General features: G+C 49.0%; 1 long non-coding RNA gene across 1 annotated transcript; it reads right to left on the minus strand.

Moving 5' to 3' along the window:
- Positions 1-231: 231 nt before the first annotated feature.
- Positions 232-10,210, minus strand: LOC309333267. The gene is made up of 4 exons (XR_014152431.1): positions 9,948-10,210; positions 1,973-2,057; positions 1,149-1,276; positions 232-333 (listed from the first exon to the last, which is right to left on the minus strand). It is a non-coding gene; the product is annotated as an uncharacterized lncRNA (long non-coding RNA).
- Positions 10,211-22,065: the final 11,855 nt, after the last annotated feature.

The raw sequence follows: 22,065 nt of genomic DNA on the forward strand, positions 1-22,065 counted from the left end.
GCTGCTGGGTGACCTTGGGCCAGTCACACTTCTCTGAAGTCTCTCAGCCCCACTCACCTCACAGAGTGTTTGTTGTGGGGGAGGAAGGGAAAGGAGAATGTTAGCCGCTTTGAGACTCCTTAAAGGGAGTGAAAGGCGGGATATCAAATCCAAACTCTTCTTCTTCTTCTTCTTCTTCTTCTTCTTCTTCTTCTTCTTCTTCTTCTTCTTCTTCTTCTTCTTCTTCATGTTGCCACTGACGTTGTTGCTCTCAGAGTATTTCAGCAGCTCCCGCAGGAAAGCCACCACGAAGCGGAACACGTTCTGGTGCGACCGCGGCAACTGGCAGATCACCTGCAAGACAGGGAGGGGCGGTTTGGAGTTTCAGTGCAGAGCTTTGCTAGAGGAGGGGCATGGATCACTAGCACGGTGTACTTGTTATGTTTGCAGGTTTAGACCTGGCATAAAAAAAAGAATGTTTAAAATGGTAACCGGACTAGAACTCTGCTGGGAACTTTGGGGAATAATACAACTGTAGAGTCGGAAGGGACCACAAGGGTTAACTAATCGAACCCCCTGCAATGCCTAAGGTGGGGCTTGAACTCAGGACACTGAGATGAAGAGTCTTATGCTCTACCAACTGAGATATCTTGGGGGAAGGGCCATAGCTCTGCAGTAAACCACCTGCTTTTCATGCAGAAAGTCTCAGGCTCCACCCCCAGCATCTCCCAGGAGGGTAGGGAACATCCCTTGTCTGAAATCCTGGAGAGCCACTGCTTGTCAATTTCGACAATACTGAGCTAGATGGCCCAGTATATGGCCGCTTCCTGGGTTGGAAATTCAAGCGAGGTTCACTGAAACAGGTGGGCTATTGTTACAAGTCCTGGTCAGAAAGCAAAAAGGCAACATGTGCGCACCCCACCCCCCTCCACAACCGAGAGGGATGGTTATCGAAGGAGACATCAGCAACCTCTGCAGTTAACAAGGCTTCCCAGACCAGACTAGCCCTCCTGCCAGTGTGCCGGTTTACTGGCTTTCAGGGATGTTTTAGTGGATTTCCTGTTACTTGCGGCAACATTTCGACTAGATGACTTTGGAAATCCCTTCTGATTCTATGCTTCTGTACACACCACAGACCAGCCAGGAAGAGATGGGGCTCTGGGGCCGACCTGGCGACAGAGGTGGCTGTCATGTGAGCACTCAAGGCAGCGCTGATACAGTTCATAGCAAAGGACTGGTTCTGGCACTGCCTCCAGGAAGATGAGCAGAGCTTCGGCCACCGAGTGGTCACTGCCAGCTATTGACAGCCTGGCAAGGGAAGTGTTCTGTCCTGTTACCTGCAGCCTGCCTCCTTCCCAGGCTGGTCCAAAGCAAGAAGCTTGGTCCTTATACATCTGGGCCCACCTTGCAAGTTCCCCCTTTCAAGGTGGACCTTGAACCCGCAGCCCTGAGATTAAGAGTGTCACGCTCTACCAGCTGAGCCATCCCACTGTAATTATCCCACACCTCCCCTCTTGACGAAGCTGCCTGCAAAGCTGATCTGCCGAGGAAATGTCCTTCTGCAGGCATGGTTTCAATCCAAACAACAAATACTGGTGGTCAACTCCAAAAGTGCGGTCAAGAAACCCTGCTTGCCAAAGAACAATTGAACGCGCCCTTGAAGCTCCTTTGCAGCCATGCCTTTACCTGTCTCCACACCTGACACCACGTATGATGCTAGAAGTGGGGCTTGCGGGCCTGTCAAGGTTCCCCACCTCTGCTCTATCTAGCCAGGCTGATGTTTTCAAATGGGGGTTAAAGCTGTGAAGATGTTTGGATGCATGACTGGACTTGACTGTGGGCATTTCATTGTGCTGTGTCCCAGAGCCTTAAGGGTGGGGTGGCCTAGGAACCTAAGCCACCAGGTATATAAAAGTGAGGTCCACTCCAGCCAAGGGCAAAAGAAAACCACCAAGCAGCCCTGCTCCCCAACAATGCCCCCCAAAGAGGATACGGATCGTCTCGGGAATGCTGGTGTCCAGGCACTCAGTTATCTCCTGCAGCTCGTCCTGCGTCCCCGGCGTCTGGAAGAGGTCCTCCTGAAGCAGAGTATCACCCATGCGTTAGGAAGGGATGAGGTACATCCTGGATAGCATGAAGAACAATCCAGCCTTGGGGTGCATAATGTGAGGTCGAGGAATGGCACAATGGAGAGAAGCCCATCACCAAGAGAGCTGGCACAAGGGCTGAGAATTGTATCCCGCCTGCTTTCCACAGTAGCATTCCTACTACTCTTCTCCTGATTTGGGGCAATGGGAGAGTGAAATCATTCCCCGCTTCTTCTAGTGGCGAGTCTCAGAGAGCCGCTTTGCTAGGGAGAGACAGACAATGGTTGGGAACACTTGGGTTCTTCTGAGCCGCTCTAAGGAAGACCGTATGCTGGATGTCCCACCCGCTGCCGCTCCACCAAGGTGCCACTATTCTCTTTTTTTAAAAAAAATTAAAAAATAAATAAATTATTAAGAGTTTAAAGATTACAAAAAGAAAGAAAAAGAATTAAACATGACAATATAATAAAATACAAAAAACAAAGACAAAAACACTACATGAAACATTGAATTAACAAAACAAAACAAAAACAATTAAAAACACTTCCAATATTTTCAATCTGAACTTTCATTCACTTGTTTCATTGACTTCCTCACGCCTCCCTTTTTGTATTCCACTTCAATTAACTGTTTCAGCAATTCCTTTCCATCTTCCTCTGTTAATAGACTCCATATTCTAACCTTTTTTCCCCCTTTAATACATTAACAATCTAACTGCACCTAGTTCCTTATAACATTTCTGCCAAAGCCATATAACTTCACTCCACCATTTTTCTATAGCTCATTAGTTTTACAATATTTCTGTAAATATATATATTTTTTTTTTGCATTTTAAAATTTTTTATTAATTTCATTCTAAATACAATATATCCGAAATACAGAACTTTCCATTCATTTTTGACTTCCTTCAGCGACGTTGACATTCCTTCGAATTTGAGTCTTTGAAACACATTCCATCCTTACATATTGCCATACATATCTCCCTTTATACATTATTTCGATTTGAACAATACTTGTTAGTTCTTTACAGTGCCTCTTTAAAACCCACTAGCGTTGTATTTACAAAACATTTATTCTCCAGATAACCCACAAATTTCCCCCAATCTTCAATAAACTTTTGATCTTTTAGGTATCTTAATTTCCCTGTCAATTTATCCAACTCAGCATACTCTGTCAGTTTTGCTCTCCACTCTGCAACTGTTGGCATTTCTTCCTGCTTCCACCTCTGGGCTATCACAATTCTGGCTGCTGTGACCGCGTACTGGAATAGTTTACAATCCTTTCTCCTGATGTCCTTTCCCATAATACAAAGTAGAAAAGCTTCTGGTTTTTTTACAAAAGTGTAACCTAGCATCTTTTTCAGTTCATTATATACGTCCTCCCAGAAGCTTTTAACTTTCTTGCACTCCCACCATTGATGATAAAACGTCCCCTCCATAAGTTTACACTTCCAACACTTATTGTCTATCTTATACATCTTAGCTAATTTTACAGGAGTCATATACCACCTGTATTGCATCTTCATTACATTTTCTTTTAGTAGTGTACAGGCTGTAAACTTTATATTCATTCTCCACAGCTTTTCCCAATCTTCCATTTGGATGTTATACCTTAAATCCCTTGCCCATTGTACCATCACTGACTTCACTTCCTCATCCTTCGTATTCCACTCCAGCAGTAGTTTATACATTTTGGAAAGGTTTTTGTAATCACTATTTATTATCTCTTTTTGGAATATTGATTCTTTTTCTACGTATCCTCTTTCCTTCACCTCTGTTTTAAACATCTCATTTATCTGGAAGTAATGCAGCCAGCCTTGTGTGAGCATTTTGACCTGGTCGTATGGTTTAACTTTCCACTTCTCTCCTTCATAAACAACCATATCTTCATACTTCCCCCATTTTTCCTTCATGTTAACTTTCTTTACACCTATCATCTCCTGTGGGGACAACCAGTGTGGTGTTCTTGGTTCTAATATATTTTTATATCTGTCCCAAACCTCTATTAATGGTCCTTTAAAGATGTGGCTACCGAATCCCCTATGCACTCTCTTTTTATCCTTCCATAAATACGCGTGCCACCCAAACCTGTTGTTGTACCCCTCCAGATCTAATAACTCTTTGTTCTCTAACTTTACCCAATCTTTTAACCAACACAGACATGCTGCTTCGTAATAAAGTCTCATGTCTGGTAAGGCGAAGCCCCCTCTTTCTATTGCGTCTGTTAACAACTTAAATTTAATTCTTGGTTTCTTCCCCTCCCAGACATATCTGGAAATCGCTTTTTGCCATTCTTTGAAGTCCTTTGTTCCTTTTAAAATGGGCAGTGTTTGGAACAGGAACAACAACCTGGGTAGCAGCATCATCTTCACCGTGGAGATTCTTCCCCAGAATGATAGTTTCATCCTGGTCCAGAGCGTCAGATCTTTTTTAATTTTATTCCACACCGGTACATAGTTATTTTGGTATAGGTCGATGTTTTTGTTGGTAATCCAGATACCTAAATATTTTATCTTTCTGACAACCTCAATTTCAGTTTGTTGTTGCAGTGTTGTAACCTTATCTTGCTCCATATTTTTAATAATCATCTTGGTCTTACTCTTATTCAATTTGAAACCTGCAAGATTCCCGAATTGTTCGACCTTGTCCAGAAACGCCCTTATACTTTCTATAGGTTCTTCCACCGTTAAGACCACATCATCTGCATAGGCTTTAACCTTATACTCATTAAGGCCTAAAGTTACCCCTTTAATTTGTTTGTTTTGTCTGATTGCATTCAGTAACACCTCCAAAACCGTTATAAAGAGCAGAGGCGAGAGCGGGCAGCCCTGCCTCGTTCCTTTACATATTTTTATATCCTCAGTAATCACATTATTAATTATCAATCTCGCCTTCTGCTCTGTGTAAATTGCCTTTATCCCATTTAAGAACTTTTGTCCCACCTCCATAGCTTCCAAATTCTTTAACATAAATTCCCAAATTACATTATCGAAGGCTTTCTCCGCGTCTAAGAAAATTAAACTTGCTGGTTTGTCACATCTATCAGAAAGGTACTCAATGATGTTAACTATATTTCTCGTATTGTTTCTTATAAACCTTCCAGGAAGAAAGCCCGCTTGGTCTTCATGTATCAACTTTATTAATATCTTTTTTAATCTTTTAGCCAAAACTCCGGCGAATATTTTATAGTCCGTATTTAATAGGGAGATGGGTCTATAGTTCTTGATTTGAGTTAGGTCCGAGTCTTGTTTTGGGATGATTGTGATAAGGGCCTCTTTCCAGGAGCCAGGGATGTCTTTTCCTGTCAAGATGTTATTCATTACATCAGTTAGCGGCGTCATTAACGTATCTTTCATTTCTTTATAGTAACTTGAAGTAAACCCATCTGGGCCCGGGGCCTTTCCTCTTTTTAATTCTTTTATCACTTCTTCTACCTCTTCTCTACGAATTGGGACATTTAGCTGTTCTCTTTGATCTGATGACATCTTCTTCACCATCTTTTCTTTTAGGTATCTTTCTATTTTTCTCTTATTGTTCCTTTCCTTGAACCTATACAGTTGCTCATAGAAATCCTGAAATCCTTTTCTAATTTCTTTCGAATCAGTTGTTTCTTTTCCATTTATTATTATTTTACTAATTGTATTTTGCTCTTTCCTTTTTTTGACTTGCCACGCAAGCCATTTTCCTGACTTATTTGCATATTCAAAGTTTTTTTGTCTTAATCTTTTGATATTCCACTCAACCTCCTTATTAATTATCATTGCGAATTGCGTTTGAAGGGATTTTATTTCCTGCATTATCTTTTCGTTGTTTGGTTTTTTAATCAGTTTTTGTTCATAGTCCATAATCTGTCCCAAAATCTCTTTTGACCTCTTTTCCTTAATCTTGTTTTTCAATGCGTTTTGTTGGATGAAGAGGCCCCTCATTACAGCTTTACTTGCATCCCACACCGTACTTGTTTTCACCCCTTTATCTAAGTTATCCAAAAAGTATTCCGCTAATTTCTTCCGTATTCTTTCAGTAAATTTTTGATCATCCCATAGATTATCATTTAGTCTCCATCTAAAAGTCCGTTCTTCTACTCCCTTCATCTCCATTTCTATTGGGTTATGGTCTGATATAACTTTGGCCTGAATTTCAATTTTCTTTATTCTTGGTGTCAGCTCACTCGATATCCATATTTGGTCAAGTCTTGAAAACGACTGATTCGGTTCCGAATGATAAGTGAATTGTTTCTCTAGGGGGTGTTTCAACCTCCATATATCTATTAAGTTATAATTTTTAATCAACGTAAAAAAGGTCTTGGGAAGTTTTCCTTCATTGTTCTTTGATTTTCTTAATCTGTCCATTTCAGTAGAGGTCACATCATTCATGTCTCCCATTATAATAATTTTCTGGTCCGCATATTCAAATAACTTTTCTTCCAATGAGCTAAAAAATTGTGTCTTATTTCCATTAGGTGCATAAATCCCTACTATTATCATTGTTTCACCTTGCCAGCGAATGCGCACCGCAATTATTCTCCCTTCCTCATCCTTAAATAGTTGGTGAGCTTCGATTTTATTTTTAATATAGAGTACTACTCCCCTTTTTTTCTCTTTATCTGAGGAGATAAATTCATTCCCTAGCCTCCTATTGATCAAAATTTTCCTGTGTTTCTTAGCCACATGTGTCTCTTGAAGGCATATGACATCTAGGTTTTTCTTTTTTAATATATGCTCAATACCGTTCCGTTTCTTCTTATCGTTCATCCCATTGATGTTCCAACTCCATAATTTTAGTGTCATTTTTTTTTTTTTTAAAGAGTTAACCACTAATTAGATTTGGGTTTAAGTTTAAGTTTTTAGCTAAAGCCTTTCTGTTTCTTCTTCTTCTTCCTCTTCTTCGTCTTCCTCCAACTTTCTTCTAATCTGTTCTTCCTCTTCTCCCAGCTCTGAGTCCTCCCTCTGTCTTGTTCCACCTTCAGCTCCTTTCAGTTCCTCCTCTCCTTGTTGAAGTTCTTTGTATCTTCTGGTAAACTTTCCTATTTCCTCTGGGCTTGTTAATCTTCTTTTGACTCCTTTATAGAAAAAAGAGACGCCCTCCGGAAATTCCCAGCGGAAATCTATCCTGTTTTTTTTAAGCAGTTGCACCAGTGGTTTATAAGATTCTCTCCGTTTCAGGAGTCTTATAGGTATATCTTTGAAAATAATTACGTAGTTCCCGTCAATGTACAGTCTCTTCTCTCTGTTCCTCTGTAGAATCAAATTTCTCATCTCTCTATCTTTAAATGTGATTAGGCAATCCCCAGGAAATCTCTTTACTTTACTTGACTTAATTTTCATCCTGTAGGCATTTTGTATTGTCTTTGCCACCTCCTCCTCCTCTAACTCCATCCATTGTGCTATCTCTTTTATTAATCTTTCCTTTATATTTTCATTTTGTAGTTCCGGGATCTGTCTAAATCTTAAGTTCACTTCTCTTTGTTTTAATTCATTCATCGCAATAGAATCTTTTAATTCTTCCTGTGTTTTACTTAAATCTGCTATTTCATTTTTCATTTTTTCTTCTTCTCTTTTCATTTCTTTCATTTCCTGTTTAGTCTTTTTAAATCCCTCGTCTACTCTTTTTGCAACTTCTTTAATCTGTCCTTTAAGCTCGCTTACTGTCTCCTCGATTTTCTTGTCCATTTTTCCAATTTTGTTGTCTACCTGTTCTAATTTTGTCTCTAAATTTTTCTCACTTTGCTTTATTTCTGCAAACATCCTCAATATTTCTGTTCTAAATTCTGTTTCTTGTTTTGATGCTCTCCTATCTGTTGGGGTTCCCCCCTCCGTCCCTTTTTTTTGATTGTATGACATTATCACTGGTCTCTGAATAACAAATATTCCTCTAAACTATACCTGTCTAATATTCTTATCCTTACTAATTACAAATACTATATTTGACCACCAATGAGCATATATCGAGTCTCAAACATCTGCCATCATATGCCAATAATAGAGAACATAACTACTAATAGTAGAAGTCAAAAAGAAAACCAAATCAAAAAAGCCAGAGCACGGAATAGTGCCTCCAGTTCCCCTCTATTTATAGTATTTGGTCTGTTATCTCTAGCCCCCCCCCAATGTCAAGGTAAGTTGTATGATCGCTGATTCTTAAAAATAGTCAATTTGTAGTCTTCTTGCCCCTATTCGGGCTAATCCAACCGGGATCTTCTTGCCCCTATTCGGGCTAATCCAACCGGGGTCTTAATGACCGTGGACCTTCTTTATGGATTTATGAGTCCGTGCCAGTCCCAATAATGATGATAAAAAGCAATATGACGGCAGTACTTAAAGCTTCATATATAGTCCAAATTTAGATATCAATTTTAATATATTAACTGTTTTCAAGTTACCTGTTCTTTACTAATAAACATTCGTATTCAGAGATATTAGTCCAGCAAGTAAAGTGAGATTTCTGCAAAGCTATCGCTTTACCGGTAGTCCAAAAAAAGAAAAAAAGAAAAAAAAAAGAAAGTCCAGGAGAAACTCAGCTGGAAATTTCCTCAGTTATCAAATAAGGCAGTGCAGTGTTAAGCACCTACCTTCGTGATAGATGGTCTATTTTCGCCCCCGAGAGAGTTTCTTATTTAGCTTTCCGAACCAAAAAAAAAAAAAAAAAAAAAGTGGAAGAAGAGTGGCCACACAGCAAACATAAGGTAGTAGGGTGAGGTAGCCCCCCAACGCTAGGGGTTATTTTATGATGTTTTATACCCCCAAAGTTAAACGTTTTTCCTTTTTTTTAAAGCCACTTAGATATGGCGTCTGCAGCTCCGTCCTTTCCTCCGCAATTAATATGGCGTCGGAGAGTCTTCTCACTGTTTAACTTTTCCACAGGGTTCTAAACGTCGATCTTCTCTATATTTTCCGGGGTCTCCTACACTCTAGAGACTGGGTTCCCCTCTATCACGCCTCTTCTCTGCTCCCTCTTGACTCCCCCCTTTCCTTTAGAAAGAAAGGGTTTCTTTTTAAACTTTTAACTTATAAGTCCTGAGGGAGACGGAAACAGTAACCGCTAGCGGCAACTTACTTTCTCTTTAGGCTCTGCTCGCCGCGCTGCGTCTTTTTAAATGAAGTCAAAACCACCACCGAACTCGAATTTCCCTCCTGTCACTCGGAAACTTCCTTGTTGACCCACTCGTTATTAATATAAATATCTATTTTACGGGTCCGAGTTTCTTTATATCGAGAGCGGAGCGCTATCCCTCGCAGGCTCGGGGCTTCGCTGAGTCGCCGTTGAAATTGCCGCTGTAATGGCTGCTCAACTGCCTACCGCTCGTTCCGTCGCACTCTACACCTTTTTACAAAGGTTACCTGACGACCGGACGAACGGCTGCTTGGCACTGCCGAGCACCTGGACCTCTGGACACCCACCAGAGGTTTAAACGGGAGGTTTTGGCGCCCTAAAAACCTCCTATTTTAGGCGAAACAGCTAGGGTTTCCTCCGCAGAAAGAACCCTCGCCTGCGATCGGTTCCGCGCTCCACCGGAAGTCCTATTTCTGTAAATACTCTGGTTTCACCTCAGATCGTATAAATCTTTCGCCTTTTATTTCTGTAAATAATCGTTAATTTTTTTCCAATCTTCTTCCACCAACTCTTCTCCCTGGTCTCGGATTCTGCCAGTCATTTCTGCCTATTCCATATAGTCCATCAACTTCATCTGCCATTCTTCCCGGGTGGGTAAATCTTGTGTCTTCCTCCACCAAGGTGCCACTATTCTCACAGCAGGAGTTTGTAAGAGCGAATCGGTAGCTAAGATATAAATCCATTGTGGCGTTTGTAACCTGCACACCCCAAAACTGGTACTGGATTCCAGCCCACACCCATCCTTTCAATGGTACCGTCCCCCTCAGCTCACCTGGTGGCAGGCATTCTTGAAGAGGTGGTCCACCAAAAGCCAGATCTCCTTGGCCGCTCAGTGGAGTCATCACCATCCTGGGGTACGATATCCAGAAACTGCTTCTCCTGGAGGTCCAATGACAAGCGGGACTGGCATGAGAGCCTGACAGAATGTGTGCCTGTGTGCATTCTTTCCTTGCTCCAGCTGGGTGGACAAGTCTTGCCCTCTGAGGCCACAACTAGGGCTGGGCGATAGCTGGCTTTCAACACGGTGATATATCACTAGCTAAACACTGCAATACACCAATATATCATGATGTCTGAAATAAGATGGAGCTATGTAGAGGCATTGGCTGGCTTCACGGTTTCCCCCGCATTGTGATTTCTGCTGCCCCCTGCAGGAGGGCAGGGGAAAGCTGAACCGGCAGAGTCCACAGGGGCTGCAGGAATCTCGAGAAGCATTGTCTGGCTTCACAGTTTCCCCCCCATCTGGTGTTTTTTGCATAGTACACACACACATCATGATTCGCAATAAATTGCCAGATCAGAAATTATGAAACCAGTCTCACTATCTAGACTTGAAGCTGATTTGAAAATATATCTATATTGACGTATCGCCCGGCCCTAGCCACAGCAAGCATCTCAAGTGGGAAAACAAAAAACAAATTGCTCGCACCCCAAATCCAAGCTCCCCCTCCCCCTATTAATATGCAGCTAGTAATCCTCCCACTCCGGATCTGCAGTTCACCCCAAAGCTTACTGAATATGCAGCTGTGGACATGAGGTTTGGCTAATGTCAGGGGCTCAGGAGCAGAGACACAGGGGAGAGAGGAAACGGAGAGCGAAGGGGAGGAATCTGAGGGCAGAGTAGGGGAGTATGACAGTGGCCCGAGAGATTCCATGAGCTTCTCCAGCGATTCAGAAGATTCCCAGAGGGGGGCGCCGGTGGCCAGGGCAAGGGGGGTCCCAGGGGGGACACACCAGAAACAAGGGGCCAGCGGGGACTCCCAAAGCAGCAGCGGGAGATCAGGACCAGTTCCCCCACCAGAGCGGAGTGGGGGGGAGGAGTCCCATGAATCAGGGCCAGCGTCTTCTCCAGTAGGGAGAGAAAATGAGTCAGAGCTGGCCACGCCTCCATCGGAGAGTGAGGGAACGGAGGGGAAGTCAGGTCCAGCTACCCCCCCCCCCCCGAGGGGGGAAGCAGTGACAGGAGCAGTGAAACGGTCAGAAGGAAGGTTGCCGGCTGGGCGCGCGAGCCAAGTTCAAATGTACAGGCGCGTGGGACAGCAGGAAGCCCGGATTGGGAGCCAGGTCCTAAAGCACGCCGGAGGCAGGGGGAAGAATCCGGGGACTCAGCGTCAGAAGAGTCCAGAAAGGGCAACACCCCAGCGGGCAGACGGACCCAGAGGAGGAAAGAGCAGAGGAGGAGGTGGAGCAAGGCTAGAGTCTTAAACTGGTGTCTAGGGGGAGGAGATTCAGACGGAGCTTCAGCGGTCTAGAGTTGAGACGTAGAGCTGCGCGCCGCGGCTTTGAAATCGAAACTGAACCTTAATAAAGACTTTTGTATATAACAAGAACTGGCGTTGGTCCTTTGTGAGCTGGGACCTTGGGCAGCTCTGACAGCTAACATTTTATTTACATTGCTGGAACCTGCCCTGGGACCTTAGGGTGAAGGGCAGGAAATAAGTAAGAACAACAGCAACAGAACATGGATGGGCCTTCATAGGTTGATGGGCTGCAGCCCCAGCCAGCATGATGAGATGATGGGGTCACATGTTCACCACCCCTTGTCTAGAGCACGTTGCAGAGGCAGTGGTAGAAACTGAGCAACAGCTGGAGCCCCAGCCCACGACTTTGTCTGGGCAATGCAGCACACAGCAGCTGGTGAACCATGCCTCCAGCCTCCTTCCCATCTTCCTCTCCAGAAATGTTCAGGGTGGTTAGTTCTATCTCAAGCTACCACATTCAAGAGAAAGAGAAAGAGAGGAGGGGGGAGCAAGAGAGCTTTAGGAGCACAGCAATGGCAAGCAGCCCATCACTAAAAGGAGCTGGCAAGGATGGAGAATTTGACCCCCTCATCCCCAGGGCAGCTGTTGATTAGGACCCAGTTCATCCCCCCTCCCCCCCGCCCCCAGGGGGAGGGAGAGAGAGAGAGAGAGAGAGAGAGAGAGAGAGAGTGTATTGGTGTGGGGAATGACACATACTGTATCAGAGTCTTAGTGCAAGAGTAGCTGGTGCATGCTAAAGAACACAGGAGCCTTGCTGGGTTAGATCAGCATTTTGTTCCCACAATGGCCAACCACATACCCTTGGGAGTCCATAGGGACACGGGGACAAGTTTGGAGGACAGGTGAAAAAACCCACAAATTACATTTAATGTTCTGCGAGATGCAAAGGAAAGCTTGCGTTTTAAACTTGCATTTTGCAGCTTGTTGCTTGGTGCGGTTAACGGAATGGGGATATTGAGAAAGAAGAGACTTGGAATTAGAAGGTTAGGACTTCAGGGTTAGATGGCTTGGATATTTGTGGTAGATCAAGTCAGAGTAAATGCGCACCTTGAGAACCACTGTATTAGACGTGGGTGGCGTATTAAGAATCTGAAAATAGATATAAAGTTAGTTTATACACAAAGACTCTATTTTGGGTTTCACCAGAAGACACTTTTTATAGACAAAAGGGTGACGGATAAAGAGAAATGGTTAATCTATTGAGAGTGAATACACAGCGGCCACATGGACGGACGGACACCCACACCCACACACCCCAGCATAGCTTCAACTTTTAGCACAAAAAGTCTTCAGCCAGATGTCATGCAACCCTTTGGCAGGGGCAACTTATCATTTTATTGATTTTCCATAACAAAGAATTAAAAAGGCGGCCAATCTTGCAAAGGAGTGTTGCCATTTAAACTGCTGGTGTGACGTAGGAACCCAAACAAAGAGAAGGAACCAACTACCCAGAGTCTGCTTCCGATTGCCCTTGTTCTCCACCTCCCTCTATCCTAACCAGCCGCAAACAAGAGTTCAGATTTGAAAGCCTTGTTATCACCTCATTCCCTTCAATTAGCCAGCTGCTCTGGCAGATGACATCAGTTCCTTCCCGCTCCCAATATTCCTGCTCCTAACCTGGATAGCCATAGCCCGGAAGCTGAATCTCAGGGGAACGCCTTTGGGCTGGGAAGGGCTCATCTTTTCTGGGCCTCTTCTCCCCCTCAGGAAGGGGTGCTTGGCTCCTGGCCTGTGAAATGCGCTCAAAATGTCAAGATGCCTTCTTTCCAGGGAGCCAAGGGAGAATTTGAAATACCTCCAAACCTTCCCACGTCAGAGATGCAGGAGTTGCGTCACCTCCAACTTCCTCAGGGATGAAGCAGCTATGAAAAACGAAACATCCCACCTGGGCACGGTTTCTGAGAGAGCAACAGCAGAAGACCCAGACTCTGGCAAGATGAGCATTTGCCCAGTGGATTCTGGTCAGTCCGTGAGGGCAGACAGGGGATGGCTGCGGTGGCCGCCAGCCCCTTCCCACTCCATCTCAGATACAGAACGCATTGGCTCTGCCACTCCTTGGCTCTGGCGCCACCTACTGTTGGCCTCCTTGCCTTCCACCCTCCCAGTCCCAATGAGCACCATCCACCCCTGGTCCAGAGGTGCAGAGCAGTAGTTAGGTGATCTTGCGGCCCGGCAGAACTCGCCCCCAGCCACGGACAAGTTAGCTCTTCTTTCTGCCTCTCCTCCACCCCCCCTCCACCCATTCAATTCACCCTGGAAGTACAAATATCGAAAAGTAAAATGTTAGAGGTTCCCCCCACCCCATAGCAATATAATTGGATTCAGCTAGCTGGTCAGTCTACTTTCGGTTTCACTCCTGGCTCCTTGTGAAATTAATACTGCATCAGAAACCCCCCAAGCAGATATCCAAAGTTCTTTGGCATTTCTCCAGTTGTTAATGAGATGTCTCTTCTAGTCCAGGGGAGTCTTTTGATCTTCTTCCAGGAAACCAAGAGTCAAAAGCCTTGATTTTCCTTTTTTTCTTTTTCCAGTCATTTCCACACAGTTAGTCATTATTAGAGTTATTAAAACCTTCTTATATTAACAAATGCAATTTTTTTAGTCTCCCTAGCTTTCCTGGTGACCTTCAGCTTAAACACAAACTGCTCTAGAGTGAGAAAAACCCATCACACTCAAAAAGCCCAGCTGGAGGGACCTGGAAGTGTGCGGGGAAGAGCAGTTTTGTAGTGGCTTTGTTGCACAGGAGCACCAAGTTCACTAACTGGCTGATTCAGAGTGAATCCCATGCAAAAAGAGTGCAATGGTGTGTGTTTCAGCCAGCCATCCGGCTGCTGCAACTATTCCCTGGGTGCCACCACACTGTCCTGTCTGTGTGTTTGGAAGGGAAGGGGAGCTATGCTCCCCCCGGAGACACGCCACTCCTTCTTCCTTAGCTGTGCTGCTCAACAGTTGAGGCAACCTTCACAGTTCTGGGATGCCGAGGAAGCGAACCAATAGTCACGGTCACCTGTACTGGCTCTGTATGACCTATTCTGACAGGTGCTGCCTTTCATATTCACGCCCAAGAGCCTTTCCGCTCCAGAGATCTGGGGCTGAACCCGGGATCTGCACGCCAAGGCTGGAGTAAGAAAGAGCCCTTGCCAGCTGGCCACATTGGGCGCCTGCCTGGAGAGTGGAAGTCGGGGGTTGGAGGGACATCGTGCTGCTCCTGGCAACCCCCACCCAACCCGAGGTCCTCCTCCGCCTGAATCCCGCTTCCCCCGGGACGCACTTCCCATCCTGGAGCGGCTGGGGTGGGAGCGCTCCCCACCCTCCTTTCCAGACTCTCCTCGTTCTTCTTCTTCTTCACACAGGATGGCAAAAGACCTAAGTTTGGAGGACAGGTGAAAAAACCCAGGAATTACATTTAAAGTTCTGCGAGATGCAAAGGAAAGCTTGCGTTTTAAACTTGTATTTTACAGCTTGTTGCTTGGTGCAGTTAACGGAATGGGGATATTGAGAAAGAAGAGACTTGGAATTAGAAGGTTAGGATTTAAGGTAAGGTTACCAGATTTTTTTTCAAAGAATCCGGGGACACTTTTTCAAAAGAGAAACAAATGTTATTTTTTAAAAATCATTTTTTTTAAAAAATAAATAGAAGTAATACCTTCTCTTCTGGGTCTCCTCTGTCGCATGGCCTTCCTCTGGGCCCCAGCCTGATCTCTTGGAGTGCTATCTGCCCTGGAGTAGGCTCGGGTCGGGCCTGGGCTCGGCCCCGTGTCCTTGCCCTCCTGGTGCTCTCCTACCTCTCTTCCTCAGCGGCAGCAGCCCGGCAAGGTCGGGGCTCCCCTCTTTTTTCTCCTTCCTCTTTCTCTCTCTTCCTTCTCCTTCTCCCTGGGTTGGCTCCGGGGTTTTTACTGGCCCTGGAGCGCCGCTGGGCAGTCGGCCACGTGGCCGGGCGCTCTCGCTCCCGCCTCGATTTGGGTCCTGGGGGGGTGTCAGCGGTTCCCCCAGTTGACGCGCCGGGCATCCCTGGTTCCCCCTCGGCAGTGGCAGCGCAGGCGGCAGTCTCAGCAGCCCGGAGCCAGCCTGGTAGTGCACTTGGCTCTGGCTGGCTTCAGGAGCTGCTCATTGCCGTGGCACCTGCCATTTTGCCTCGCCGGAAGTCCCCATATGATGTGTCTTGTGCCGTTGAACCAATCACGCAACATTCCTTCCCTACTAGTAAATCTACAAATCTACAATCTGTTGGGGACAGATTTGTAAATCGGGAGGCTGTCCCCGGGAGACGGGGACATCTGGTAATCATTCTGTAATAGGGCTTCTCCTGCCTTTGCCAGTATGTCAGCCTTCTCAGCCTCCTTAAAGAGGGCGTTCAGAAGCTCTTGTACGTCTGGCCATATGGGATTGTGAGTGGAGAAGGTGGCGCAATCTGAATGAGTCCCTCTGTCTTGCTCTTTGGTCACTGTGACCGAGCACCATTTTGGGCCGATCAGGATCTATGGGGAAGGGGATCCACCCAGAAGTTTTGGAGGGAACGGGAAGAGAAGCTTGGTCAAGAGACTGGCTCATGTCAGAAGGAGGCCTGACTGCATCCTTGGCGAAGCCCAGGGCAGGGCAGGAAGGCAGCATTGCCCAGCGGGAAGGCATTTGGAGGCAAATCATCAGCAAGGAGCAGAAAATCCCCTCCCCTTCCCTCAAGAAGACTGAAGAATCTCTAGTCGGCATTCAGGTGAGTTCAGCATCCCAGGTCTCTGGGGTGTTCCTGTCCATTACAAAGCTGACTTGAGGCTCTGTGTGCTGGTCCGGGGGGGGGGAGGTTACCGTGGGGCGAGGATTCACCTGGTTCCTGCTCCTGAGGATCCGGCACAGGTGCAGGCGCTTCAGAATCAAGGCCCTGCCCCAGTTCAGCTGGCCCTGGAGGCGGGGACTCCTGTGCAGGCTGGGATTCCTCCGGTTCAGCCTCTGAGTCGGATTCCCAGGCCATCACACTATCCCCCCTCCCAGGCCCCCCCCTCAATCGAGGGTCTGGACCCGGCTTGCTGGGGTACGCCGCATGGAAATCTCGGAGGCAGGCAGGCGCATGGACGTTGGCTGCTGGTTCCCAGGAACGGTTCTCCGATCCATACCCCTTCCAGTCTATGAGATACTGCAGCTTTCCCCTGCGGTATCGGGAGTCCAGAATGCGTTCCACCTCGTACTCAGGCTCCCCCTGAACCAAAACTGGCTGCGGTCGGGGACGGTTCGGGTGGAACTCGTCGGGTGGGGCCACCGGACTCAGAAGGGACCTGTGGAAGACCGGGTGAACCTTCAGGGTTGCGGGCAACCGGAGACGGAATGCCACAGGCGAGACCTGGTCCACGATAGGAAATGGGCCGGTGAAACGGGCGTCCAGCTTCCGCGAAGGTCGAGAAGGGTGGAGGTGGCGAGTGGAGAGCCATACCAGGTCACCGACATGGAGTTCCGGCCCCGCCTGGCGGTGGCGGTCGGCCTGGGCCTTGTACGCCTCCTTGGCCTGGTGCAGTTGCTCCATCAATAGCTGTTGCTGGGACTGGAGCTCCTGAAGCCACTCCGTCACCGCAGGGACTGCGGATGCCGGCAGCACATCCGGAAACCGCCGTGGATGAAAACCGTAACTGGCCTGGAACGGGGTCTGCTGGGTGGACGCATTCACCGCATTGTTCTAGGCGAACTCCGCCAATGCTAGGTGGTCAACCCAGTCATCCTGCTGGTAGCTGCAGTAACACCGGAGGTACTGCTCCAGCACCGCGTTCGCCCGTTCCGTCTGGCCATCGGTCTGTGGGTGGTAGGCTGACGAGAGACAGACCTCTGTCCCGAGGGTCTGGTGCAATGCTCGCCAGAACCGGGATGTGAACTGAACGCCCCGGTCGGACACCACACGCTCAGGTAGGCCATGCAGGCGGAAGACATGCTGAAGGTACAGCTGAGCGGTTTCCTTAGCTGTGGGTACGGATGGGCAGGGGGCACAGTGCACCATCTTAGTGAAATGGTCGGAGAAAACTAGAAGGCAGGTACAGCCACGAGACGGGGGTAAGTCCACTACAAAGTCCAGCGAAACCGTGTGCCAAGGACGTGGTGGGACTGGCAATGGCTGAAGTAGGCCGGGGGGTCGCCCGGTAGGGCCCTTGGCCCGCCGGCAGACATCACAACCAGCGACGTAGCGAGCCACGTCAGCCTTCAGGCGGGGCCACCGAAACTCACAGCTTACCAGATGGGTGGTCCGATACCACCCAAAATGTCCCGCTGCTGGGGCATCATGGGTCATCTGGAGAACCTCAGCCCGCAGTGGCCCTGGCGGGATGTATAGGCGACCGTGGTGCAGCAGAAGGCCCTGATGCAAGACCAGCCCCGGATACTGAGGGCATGACCCTTCGGCCAGTTCCCGGAGTCGTTCCTGGGCCCAAGCGTTGACACGCTGCTGTTCCCGCACCCGAGCCTGCAGTGGCTCAGCCTCCTGGGTGGCCAGGAATGCAGCCGGTGGTAGAATCGTGGTGGGTACTGCTTGCTGTACCGTGTCTGCGTTGTCTTCAGGTTTCCGGGACAGGGCATCCGCCTTCTGGTTTTGGGAGCTAGGGATGTAGTGGATCCGGAACTGGAACCAGGAAAAGAACAACGCCCACCGGATCTGCCTTTGGTTCAGCTTGCGGGTGGTCTGGAGGTACTCCAGGTTCCGGTGGTCAGTTCTCACCTCCACCGGGTGTCGTGCCCCCTCAAGATGGTGGCGCCAGACCTCAAAGGCCACCTTGATGGCCAGTAGTTCCTGCTCCCACACGGTATAGTTACGCTCCGCTGGAAGGAGCTGGCGGGAATAGAAGGCGCAGGGTAAGAGTGGCGCATCAGGTCCGTGCTGCTGAGACAAAACGGCACCGAGAGCCGTACTGGAGGCGTCGGTCTCTACCACAAAGGGTCGAGAGGGATCAGGATGTTGCAAGATCGGCGCTCTCTGGAAACAGGCCTTCAACCCCTGAAACGCCTCCTCTGCCTCCTTGTCCCAGGAAAACGGCGTCTTGGGGCGCAGTAGCCGGGTCAACGGGGTGGTGCGATGAGCATAATCTGCAATGAAGGTCCGGTAATAGTTGGCGAACCCCAGGAATCGCTGTAGGTCCTTGCGGTTCCGAGATGCCGCCCATTCCCGAACCGCTGCCACCTTCCCAGGATCCATCTGCACCCCATCTGGAGAGAGTCGGTGACCAAGGAAGTCCACTGACCGCTGATGGAACTCGCACTTGCTGAGCTTCGCATGCAGGCGGTGCTCCCGCAAGCGCTGCAGTACGGTCCGGACATGACCCTTGTGGCGAGCTGGGTCACGGGAGTAAACCAGAAGTCCTGGAACACGTGGTTGATGTACCGTTGGAACACAGCGGGCGCGTTGCACAATCCGAAGGGCATAACCAGGTATTTGAACTGCCCGTACCGGGTCCCGAATGCTGTCTTCCACTCATCCCCGGCTCGGATCTGAATTAAATTGTAGGCCCCCCGGAGGTCTAGCTTGGTGAACACCTGCGCCCCTTGCACCCGCTCCAGCAACTCCGAAATAAGGGGCAAGGGGTACCGGTCCGGGATGGTAATTTTGTTCAGGGCCCGGTAATCATGGCAAAGGCGGAGCTCCCCACATTTCTTCTTAACAAAGAGCACTGGCGCAGTGGTGGGCGAGGTAGAAGGCCTAATGAACCCACGCTCCAGGTTCTTGCGCAAGAAGTCCTGCAAAGCCTCGCGCTCTGGCTCTGTTAGAGAGTATAAGCGACTCACCGGCAGGGGTGCTCCGGGCTGGAGGTCTATGCCGCAGTCAAAAGACCGATGCGGCGGCAGCTGGTCTGCCCCCCGTTCCTCGAACACGTTTTGGTAGTCCCGGTACTCGGCGGGGAGCGTGGATGCAGCCTCCTCAGTGGGTGCGGCTGCTAGCATCTCGGACTGAGCATGGGGACATGGGTCTGGGAAGTGCACAGTCCGATTGACCCAGTCAATCTGAACATTGTGAGCCTCCAGCCAGTCCATCCCGAGCACCAGGGGGAACCGGGGCATGGAGGCAATGTCAAAAGTTCGCACCTCCCGGTGCTGCTGGAGACACAGGACCAAGAGCTGGGTCTCCCGAGTGACAGCACCCGAACGCAGGAGCCGTCCGTCAATTGCCTCCACCTGTACCGCTTCTGGCTTGTTCTGAAGTGGCACCTGATGATGAGTGGCAAAGGCAGCGTCCATATAGGAGCGGGTTGCCCCTGAATCCACCAGAGCGTGGGTAAGAATCCAGGGCCCACCTGGAGGGTAGAGACGCACTGGAACCATGAGGATGTTACCAAAAAGGAGCAATGCAGCAGCGAGCAGCAGCAGCCTCTTCAGCTGCAGGTGGCTGGAAAGCCAGACAGGATGTTTGTGACTGTTACCATGGGAAGAAAGGGGCAGTCCATTCACTGTACTGAGCACCGGACGTGAGCTCAGTGTGTGTCATGTGACCTGTACTGGAAGTACATGGGTGGAGTTTAGTTGTTCTCTCTGCTGTTGTAAGAGTGTGCAGACATGTTTATCTGTATGGCTGCAAAAGACAGAAATAAAAGCATGTAGATACATTTCTGTCTGTTTCTTTCCCCTCCCTGGGGATAGCAAAGGGGAGAGAGAAGGAGTGGTGTGTTCTTCTCACATCTGGGAAGGATCGCCGATCACAGACCTCGCCTGTTTTCCTGCCGGGAGTCGTAGGGGGAAGGTCAACAAGGAATTCAGCCGGTGCCTGCAGCCTGGCACATTCCTCTGACCGAGGCAGGATTCCAACAGAGATGTCGCAATTCCACTGGTGAGGGCCCCTCTTGCATGGTTTGGGACCCCAGGTTGCTAGGGCCTTCGGCTACCGAGGTTGGCGGTCTTCCTGCGACTGGCATCTTCTCGGGACAGGATCGGGCGTAATGTGCACTCCCACCACAGTAAAGACACAGGTTCCCCTCCCGACGCCGCGTCTTCTCCGAGGGGGAGAGGCGAGGTCGCGCAGCCCCGAGCTGCGTTGGCTCGTCCGGCAACTCGGCTGTGGGCGTGGAACTGCTGGGAAGGACTGGAGCCAGGAGCCGGGGGTGCTGGCGGTTCCGGGCCTGGCGACGGTCCTCCAACCGATCGTCTATCTGCAGGCTCCGCTGAATAAGGGCGTCCAGCGTGGTGGGACGATCCATCATGGCCAACTGGTCCAGTATCTCGTCCGACAGTCCCTCAAGATACTGGTCCCGAAGTGCAGAGTCATTCCAAGACAAGTCTTGCGCCAGCAGCCAAAATTCCATGGTGTAGGCGGCCGCAGTGGACTTGCCCTGTTTCAAACGCCTAATTGCCCGGTTGGCTTAACTCTCCTTCTGGGGGTTGCCGAATGCGGCCTCCAAATGGCTGCAAAACCCCATATAGTCTGTCAGCAAGGGGGAGTCTTGCCTGAGCAGCGGCAATGCCCACTTGGCCGCCTGGTCCTTTAACAAACTGATCAAAAAGTGCACCTTGGTGCGGTCGTCAGGGAAGTTCCGGGCTCGCCCCTGAATATACAACTTGGCCTGGGCGAGGAACATGGGAAAGCTGGCCGGGGCCCCATCAAATTTCTCTGGCAAGGCCACTGGGTACTTGCCTGGAGCTGGGGCGTCGGCCACAGGAGCCGGTAGGGTGTCCAACCGCTGCTGAAGTGCCGTAACCGCATCGCTGAGCTGCTGCACGGTGTGAGTCAAGGCCTGGTTCTCCTGGGCCAATGCCACCAGCGTGGCTGCCTGGTCGGCCATGGCTTCTGGCTTTTCCCGAACGCACCCCAACGAAGGGGGAGTGCGGGTGGGGCGGGAGCAAACTGAGCGGGTGGGGCGGGAGCAAACTGAGCTGGTAGAGGGGGGGGAGGAGGTTACCGTGGGGCGAGGTCCAGGACCTGAGTTGAGGGTCGGCAGACAGTCCTCCTCGGGCGAAGCGGGGTCCACAGAGGGAAGCCGGGCAAGGACAGGAACTCTGGGGGAAACAGGACTGGATGCTGGCCGAAACAGCTCATCAACGACGTTGCTCCCGCAACCTGGGACCGGGCTGACTGGCCTTTATCTTCTCTGAGGCCAGGGGCGGTCCCGGCCCCCAGGAGACCCGCCTCTCCTGGCCTTAAGGCGAGCACTCCTCCTGGGAGAAACCAGTTCCCTTCGCCTCTCTGCCCTGAGCCTCTGCAGTTCAGGAGAGGCTGAAGGGTTACTGGGCCCAGGGGGAGACTCACCTGCAGGCACTGAGTCCTCAACCACCTCTGGAGCCAGAGTGGATGGTAGTTTATTACCCTTCTTGGATGGTAGTTTATTACTGTCCCTTGCGCACTGTGTTAGATCTGTTGTTAATAGGTTTATCTCTGCAGTTGCAGAGGTATTATAGGAGTAGTCCTTCATGGGGTCTATCTTGACTTTTTCAGAGAGGTACTCTTTCTTTAATTGGTCCGTTGCCGGATCTTTCTCTCTTGCTTTTTCCTGAGCATTCATCTCTGTTAGCTTATTTCTAAGGGTCTCCAATCTTCCCAAGATCTCAGATTGGGCAAGGAAAGGCAACAATCCAAACTGATTTATTAATGCCTTTTCTTCTGGATAGAAGTTATCAGTCCCCTCATTAGGCAGTCTCATCTCCTGTCTTAGTTTCAAGGGCCCTTGCTCAATGTGTTCC

Source organism: Podarcis erhardii, assembly GCF_964252035.2.
Source record: "Podarcis erhardii genome assembly, chromosome: W".
In the NCBI taxonomy this organism is placed as follows: domain Eukaryota; kingdom Metazoa; phylum Chordata; class Lepidosauria; order Squamata; family Lacertidae; genus Podarcis; species Podarcis erhardii.